This window comes from Bidens hawaiensis, unplaced genomic scaffold (genome assembly GCF_021521415.1).
Source record: "Bidens hawaiensis isolate Kalapana, Puna unplaced genomic scaffold, B.hawaiensis_p1.1 tig00028991_1, whole genome shotgun sequence".
In the NCBI taxonomy this organism is placed as follows: Eukaryota; Viridiplantae; Streptophyta; class Magnoliopsida; order Asterales; family Asteraceae; genus Bidens; species Bidens hawaiensis.
In genome coordinates this window covers 26,128-34,096 of record NW_027494762.1, presented here as the reverse complement: position 1 = coordinate 34,096, position 7,969 = coordinate 26,128, and positions in this window count along the sequence as shown.

Below are 7,969 nucleotides of genomic sequence, written 5' to 3'. Positions count from 1 at the left end.
TTGGGTAGGCTGACAGAGGGTTAGGCGCGTATACTGGAGGTTGGTAGGCGGGTTGCTGGACTATGGGCGGGCTGGTAAGCGCGTAAGCTTGTCTGCGCCTACGTTTCGGGTTGTTATGGTGTGAGGGTTCAGGTTTGGTTTCTGTTGGTTCAGGGACAGTCTTGGTGAGTTTGGTCTTCTCAGATCCCCGCAGGAACAGGGTTCCTGCACTGACATGGTTGTCGCTGAGCACAGCGGCCAACTCGATGGCGTCAGAGAGGGTTACTGGGTTTCTGGCCCATACAGAATCTTGAATTTCCATGGGGAGACCCCCAAGGAATTTCTCTATGGCTCGGCGGGAAGGGGTAACAAGGTGAGGGACAAGCAGGCTTAGTTCATGGAAACGCGTCGCGTACTCGCGCGCTTCACCGCTGTATTGCTTCAAGTTCCAGAATTCCTCCTCCAGGCGCTTAACTTCGTTGGGAGGGCAGAATTCTCGCGTCAGAATTTCCTTGAATTCCTCCCATGTCATGCTAGAAGCAGCTTCTGCGCCACGCGCATGAGCTACTCCATTCCACCATGTAAGCGCTCTAGATTCCAGGACACTGGAAGCATATAGGGTTCGTCTGCCTAGAGGGCATTGGGTATGGAGGAAAGTGTTTTCTATTTTCTCAAGCCACTGGAGCATCACGGTGGCTCCTTCAAGACCTGTGAACTTTGGAGGGTTACCCGCATTAAAGGACTTAATGTTGTAACCAGAGGTGTTAGCATTGTTTTGGTTTAAGGCTTGGGCTATTGAGGCGGCCATTTCCTGGGAACGTTGCAGCGAACGTCTGCGCGCGGCTTCTTTCTTCTTGAGATGGCGACGAGATAGCGGAGGCATTCTATAAAAATTTTAATTTTAGTTAATATCTTGGTTTTATCGCAAAGTATAACCTTATAAAGCTTGGTTTCGCGGAGTCAGTTACTGTCAAAAGTTAAAGTAAAATAAATGACCCTAAATGCAGACTTAATAAAGGTAACAAATTCGAATCAAGAATCGACAATTCATGTATCACCATGACTTTCCGAATTCCCAATTTAAAATATACGAGCAAACGAGTATTGGAGATTGACGATTCATGTATCACCATGACTTTTCAATCTTCAATATAAAATATACAAGAAAATGAGTATTGGAGGTTGACAATTCATGTATCACCATGACTTTTCAAGTCTCCAACCTCAGAACATAATCGTAAATGGAAATTGAAAATCAACTATTCATGTATCACCATGACTTTTCGGATTTTCAAATCCAACAAACGAATATGTAAGTAAAATCAATAAAAATCGAAATTCAACAAAAATCGAAATATCGCGGAATAAAACAAAATCATATACTGCGCAGGCGCGAGCATATTCATAAATAACGAGTAATTAACAATAAGCGCGCAAACATGAGATTTCTCTCATGCGCGAGAGGGGACTCTTAGGTATTCTAGGCCGTTACGTCTAACCACCTATCCTAAAGTCAACGAGCTCTGATACCAATCTGTAACACCCCGACCAAAGGCGGATTATACATCGGGACGCCACATATTGTTTCATTACTCGTGACACTATTGGGTGTCAATATTTAATAAATACATTCATTCGCGCACGCGCAAAGTAAACAAGATAACATAAATCATCATAAATCAATATATTATAAATCATAATATTCGAACAGCAAAAACTTGTCTTGATACATTTTAATCTAGGTCCAAAATAAAGAAAACTTCCTACGTGTCCACAAGCTCCAAAACAGCTACTGCAAACCTGAACATGTGTTAAAATAAACGTCAAACACTTGCGTGTTGGTGAGAAATCAAGTTTAATACAATACATAGATAATAATAAATCTGCGCGCAACATGTGTATGTCTGGTTTTCAACAAGGGTGTAATCTGATCGGGACCAACTCTAAGATTCATAGACTGCCAGTGCTCACAATTGAGCTCACAAACAAGAAAGACTGTGCAAGTGTAAACAAAAGAGAAAATCATAAACGATAGTTCTCCCGTGTTCATCTAATGGTACCATGAGAACTGCGGAATAGACCGACAAGACGGTTAATGATCCACACATACAAATAAACAGCCAAGTCTACGTCCTCAACACATGGGATACTGCGCGACTAAAGTTCATAAACAAGTTTAAGACTCCAAGTTTGTATGAACACATGAACATCCCAAAACATTAAAAATAAAAAGGGATTATGTACGAGATTACTCACTTGATAAACGATGCGGTGTAAGATAAAGCAAGAACCAACTTTAAACAAGCACAAGTTAACCTATAAATAAGATTATTGTTTTAATGATTTGTTTTAAGTCTTGATTATAAGTTAGCATAATTAATAAGTAAATTATTATATATAATATATATTACCGGAAAAGCAGGGCAGAACAGGGAGGAAGACGGAGGCAGAGAGGAAGACGGCAGAGAGAGCAAGGAGCAAGAGAGAACAGGAGAGATTAAGTGTTTTGTGTGTGTAGTGTTAGGAAAATATTATTATTATTTATAGAGAAACCCTAGGGAACACAATCCCTAGAAAAAGGGGAAAAGATCTCAAAAAGTAAAAGATTCCAAAAGCAAAAGATATCAAAAGCTATGGTAGCAGGGAAAAGAGAAAAAGCTGACAGGGAACAGTAAAAAGCATGGGCGGATCAGATAAAGGTACTGGTCAAGCATGGAAAAAGCAGATCTCCAAAGATAATGTCAGTCACTTTTTCTGCCAACCAATGGGGTTGGTGCGCATGCTGCGCCGAAAGTAACTTTTCAGACATAAAGCAGATTAGGTCAACGGCTCAAAAGATAAGACATCACAAAAGCAAACGGCTAGATTAAACAGAAGAAAAGACTCAAGACATAGCGCGAGAAAGCTTGAGCGCGAAGGCAGACACAGAAGGTCAAGAGTGCGCGAGCGCGAAGGCAGACAGAATCAACCTTTGCGCGCCGCGGAAAGAACTACAATTCTAAGCGCGCCGCGGGAAGAACTTCAATTCTAAGCGCGTCGCGAGAAGAACTATATTCCTTAGCGCGTCGCGGGAAGAACGATATCCATAACGCGCCGCGGGAAGAACTAAAATCCTTAGCGCGCTGCGGGGACAGTTCGTCTCGCGTATCGCAGGAACAACTGGTCTTCACGCAGGCTTCCGTGTAAGGAGTCTGGCGCGTGGAGCTGCGCAGACAACCTTAGGCGGGAAGGAACAAAGGACAAGCAAAGAGTTAGAAGAAAAAGAGGGAAACAAGGCGTAAGGGCGGGACGACGACAAGAGGGAAAAGAAGGCGGAAAGAGAGAAGAAGAGGGACGGGACGGCGGAAAGAAAGAGAGAGAAAGAGGCGGGAAGGAAAATATATTATTATTATTAAAAGTAAAATATAAGTATAAATAAATACTAAATCATAAAAGAAAGAGATCGGGTCAGAGAAACGGGTACCTGGGTCGGGTCGGATCGGGGCAGATGTTACAATTTGTCTTTTTATAATTCTTTTTAACAATCTCAATAGTTTACATTTTGCTTACATTTTACATTTTATTAATATATTATTAGGTAACGCACAAACGGGAACGAGTTTTTGAAATGCCGTCACGAAAATATCATGAAATTTTACAAGTCCAGGTGTATCGAACACATGGTTCGTTAAACGAAAAGTGGAGGGAGATGAACAGAAAGGTAGGTTGGTATAAGACTATTTACCTCAACGTCAAGAGTAATCCAAAGAGTGGTACTATTGATGTCGATCATTACAAGTTGGCAAACAAACGATATGCTGCCAAACATAAGAATGTGTTTCTCTACGCACAAGTTTGGGAAATTGTTCGGTTATGTCCGAAGTGGCATTCGGTACCGAATGAGGTTGAGTCGGTGAAGCGGAAAAAAATTCTGAAAGTGAAGAGTTTAACACAGGTGGTTCAGATGCCCGTTGTAACCAAGATCTTAATTTTGAGTTTAGCAATGAGGATCCGGTTGAACCAGAATGTCCAATTGGGAGGGACAAGGCGAAGGCGAAGGCAAAGGGAAAGGGAATGTGATCGTCTTCAACCGATAACTCGAACTTGGTTTTATAAAGGATGAATTTGCAAGTTTTAAGAAGTTGCAAATTGAAATTATGAAAATGAGGCAAAAAAACAAGTGAAGACGTGGCTGAGATCGAACGGGAAAAAATTCGTTTATTGGGGGCCGAGCGGAAAGATTTCGATCTCTTAATGCGAGATCTTAGCCATCTACAAGGAGAAGAGCTCAATTTGGCGTTGGTGTTGAAACGAAAAATCGCTCAAAAATATAGCATAACTATCTAGTTTTTTAGATTTTTTTTAGTTATTTATGTTTTACTTTTTATTAGTTTTTTTTTTCTAATATCTAGTTTATGATTTGTATATATTTTTAATTAATGTAGTCGTTTCCACTTTTTAATTCATGCATTTTAATTTATTATATATTTTAAATATAAATTCTATTAATCAAAAAATATATAATGAAGAATGATGGATATTTTTTATTTTATGTTTTTCAATCAACTCATTTTTTAATTTTTTTATAAACAATTCCATTATACTTCTTTTTTCTACATTTAACCCACTATAGTTCTTTACTTTATTTTTCTCATCCTGTTATACTTTACATTTTATTTTCTTAAATCAACCTATCTTACTTCTTTCGGAAAATACACTTTACAATAAAATAAAATATGTCAAACACAAACTAAAAGCTAGAATCATGCCAGAAAAAGTTTTGAGACATTGACCCTAAAGTCTTCAGAGTATCTTTTTGATAGGCGCCTCTATTTGTACGGAGAATTCATCTCGTCTAGTCTTCATGTCCTTCTCCTGACGCCTTCCGACCCACGGGAGGATACAATGACAACTTCCGGACAAAATGGAATAAGAAACATTAAAAAACTATAAGCAAATATTAGTGCTTAACTTAGTACTGGTATCGATACGAAAAACAAACCAGAAGAATGCCAATAAACTTATCTCATAAGTAGGGATGGGTGGTTTGATTATGCTGAAAACCAATACGTGAGTGTCTCTAGTTGAAGTTATGACAGACAAACTATGTTGATGTGTTGGTTAATAAAACAATTGCTATAATGAAATAAAACTAAAGATTCTTCATATAGAGATGCTTTAATTAATAAAAGAGAATATTGCAAAAATGGTCCATGTGGTTTGCTCGTTTTGCAAGTTTGGTTTTTATGTTTTATAAAAATTTCAAATTTTGTCCAAAGATTTGTGAGAGAGTTGAGCATTTAGTGTCTACTGACTACTGTTAAACCTGATTACTTTTTAATGGAGAGACGATGAATGGAGAGACGATGCTACGCAAGGGTAATTGTCTTTTGAAATTTCAAATAATAACCTTTTCAAACTTCCAGAAATATAATGTTGACTCCTTACATCGATCAACCTATCCTCTTCTATCTAACCCCCGATTCTACGGCGAGCAATGAGAACATGATCACCTTTGACAAACACGACGAACACAAGGCATAGATCACAAGGAAGGTCGTATTCGTTGGTTTTTAAGACGATCAAGCATTGAACTAGTCGCGAAGAAGGTTTTTGGTGAGTTTTCATCATGTGTTCATATATATTCTTCTAACAATGTTTGGAACTACCCTAATACCCGGGTGAGCATATGTCAATTGTCCATACTAATATTGACACTTCATGCTTGACTCGCATGGGAACACCATCAAGGATGAAACCCCTCGTTATGAGAAAACCTCCTTGAGCCAGACATGTTTATACCATTTGCATCCAATAGTTTGATTCCCTAGTTTTGAGGTTGTGGAGCGACCTAGTAGTGCCCAACATGTTATAAATAGTAATGTTATGACTTCAAGACCTTTGACTGCTATTTTTAACCGACTTAGTTTTGCTATTCAAAAAGCTTAGATTAGCTACACAATTTATTACCCATTTGACTTATATTTTCATGCAAACACTATTTTTATGCATTAAAATAAATCATTCAGCTATATAACAAAATAATTAATTGAAAGGAATTCACACTCAGTCCATATAAAACTGTAAGCGTTGCACAATCATTAACATAAAGAATAAAATCACGCGAATAATTTTAGTTTTCTTTTTTCTTCTTCTTGTCAAATTGCTTATTTTTCGTGCTAAAAGTAATTGAAAAAGGGTTTAAACTCAGCATGCTGAAATGCGTAAAATAAAACCAAACTCAATTATTTTAAACTACTGTCTCGATTTAAAAATGGATCTGGAGTAGGCCTGTTCAATAATCTCCCTACTCATGGCTCGATTTAAGAAAAACTCATATCTAAACGAGTTCGAGCCCAAGCTATGACTGGCTCAGCTTGTGGCTTGCTTAATAACCGGTTTGTTGGCTCGTTTAAATTAAACCCAAATATATACATATAATAACAACAAACAACAACAACACGTAAAAGTATTATAAAAGTAACACATATAATCTAACTATATTATTAAAGCAACACAAGTTGTCCACCTGGCATTTAACTAGGCACTCCAAGTAGGATGCCAAGTAGATGTCATGTCATTAATTCCTATTATATTATGACCCATGACCCGCTTTCCTATTATAACCTATGATCCATAAGACTTTATAAAATTTTGAAAAATATATTATTGTGTGATACGGGTTTCAAACCCAAGACCTCATGTTTCAAACCAAATGTGCTTACCAACTCCACTAAAATGATAATTATGTTTGATTTCTTGACTTAACGTATATAAATGTGATTTTTCTTCAAGTATAAAACTAAAATTATATTTAATTGCTAACATTTCATAATTCACAATATGACACTGTCTTCTCATGTCTCTTTAATACAACCATTTAAGATTGTTCATCATTTATCTCTTTATTTTAAAATATAATTTTATTTTCTTTTACAACAAAATATTAGTCTTTGTAAATTTAGTTTTTAAATTTGTGACAACATTTTATTATAAATAACATTTTTACACACACAATATTTAATATAACAATATCGGTATGAATTTTTTTATTTGAAATAAATCAAACATCAAGATTTGGTTTTCAACTTATAAAATTATAGTGTATAATATATCAAAAGCTTAATAAAAAAAGTTATAAATAAAAATTATTATATGAAATAATTGAATTTACGTATTACATATAATAATTTTTTATTTTTATTATATTTTTCACTCGTATAGAATACGGGCTCTAACCTAGTATATTATTATGTCATTTGATCTTTAAAAAGGTGAAGAATAAAATAAAACAATAGACATGCATAATGTTATAGATCCATGTGCTTATAAACTTTGTATTTATATGTTAGGCAGCTCGACGAGCCACATGATGGCCCGATCTTTTAACGGGCCAAGCTCGACTATTCAGCTTGTTAAAATAAGCTAGCCAAGTCAACATGTTTAAGTCTGAGCTTGAGCCGGAATTTGCCCCAGCTTAACTCGGCTGGTAAGCAACTAGAGTCCGGACCATGTCCAAAGCGGAACCTGCCTCCATCCGACTTCGTTATGCTCATTGTTGATTGTATAATGTTTCCTTTTTCGTTTTTGATCCGGTTCAATACGAAAAAACTGGCCGAAACAGAATATACTACATGTAGCTAACTTTAAAGCATAAATAAATGGGTATATTTATTTTTGTCTGATGTCATGAGAGTAGCCTAGTCATAATTCAGTCAACCAATTAACATAACCCACTTGCTTTGCCAAAAGAAACGTCATTTGCAAGCAAAATGCAAAACTAATACTCTACGCACATTGCTTTTTTCATATAAAAATAAAGAAATATAACGTATGTATTTTATTAAATTAAAAAGAAAAATCAATTAAATGGCTGTTGAAAAAAAAAATTAATTGAAAAATGAAAACTTGCTGATAATTTATTTATTTAGGTGACATACGTGGATAATCATCAATACCCTGTGAATGAATATAATGGAATATTGCATATAAAAATTCTATGCCATGCAAG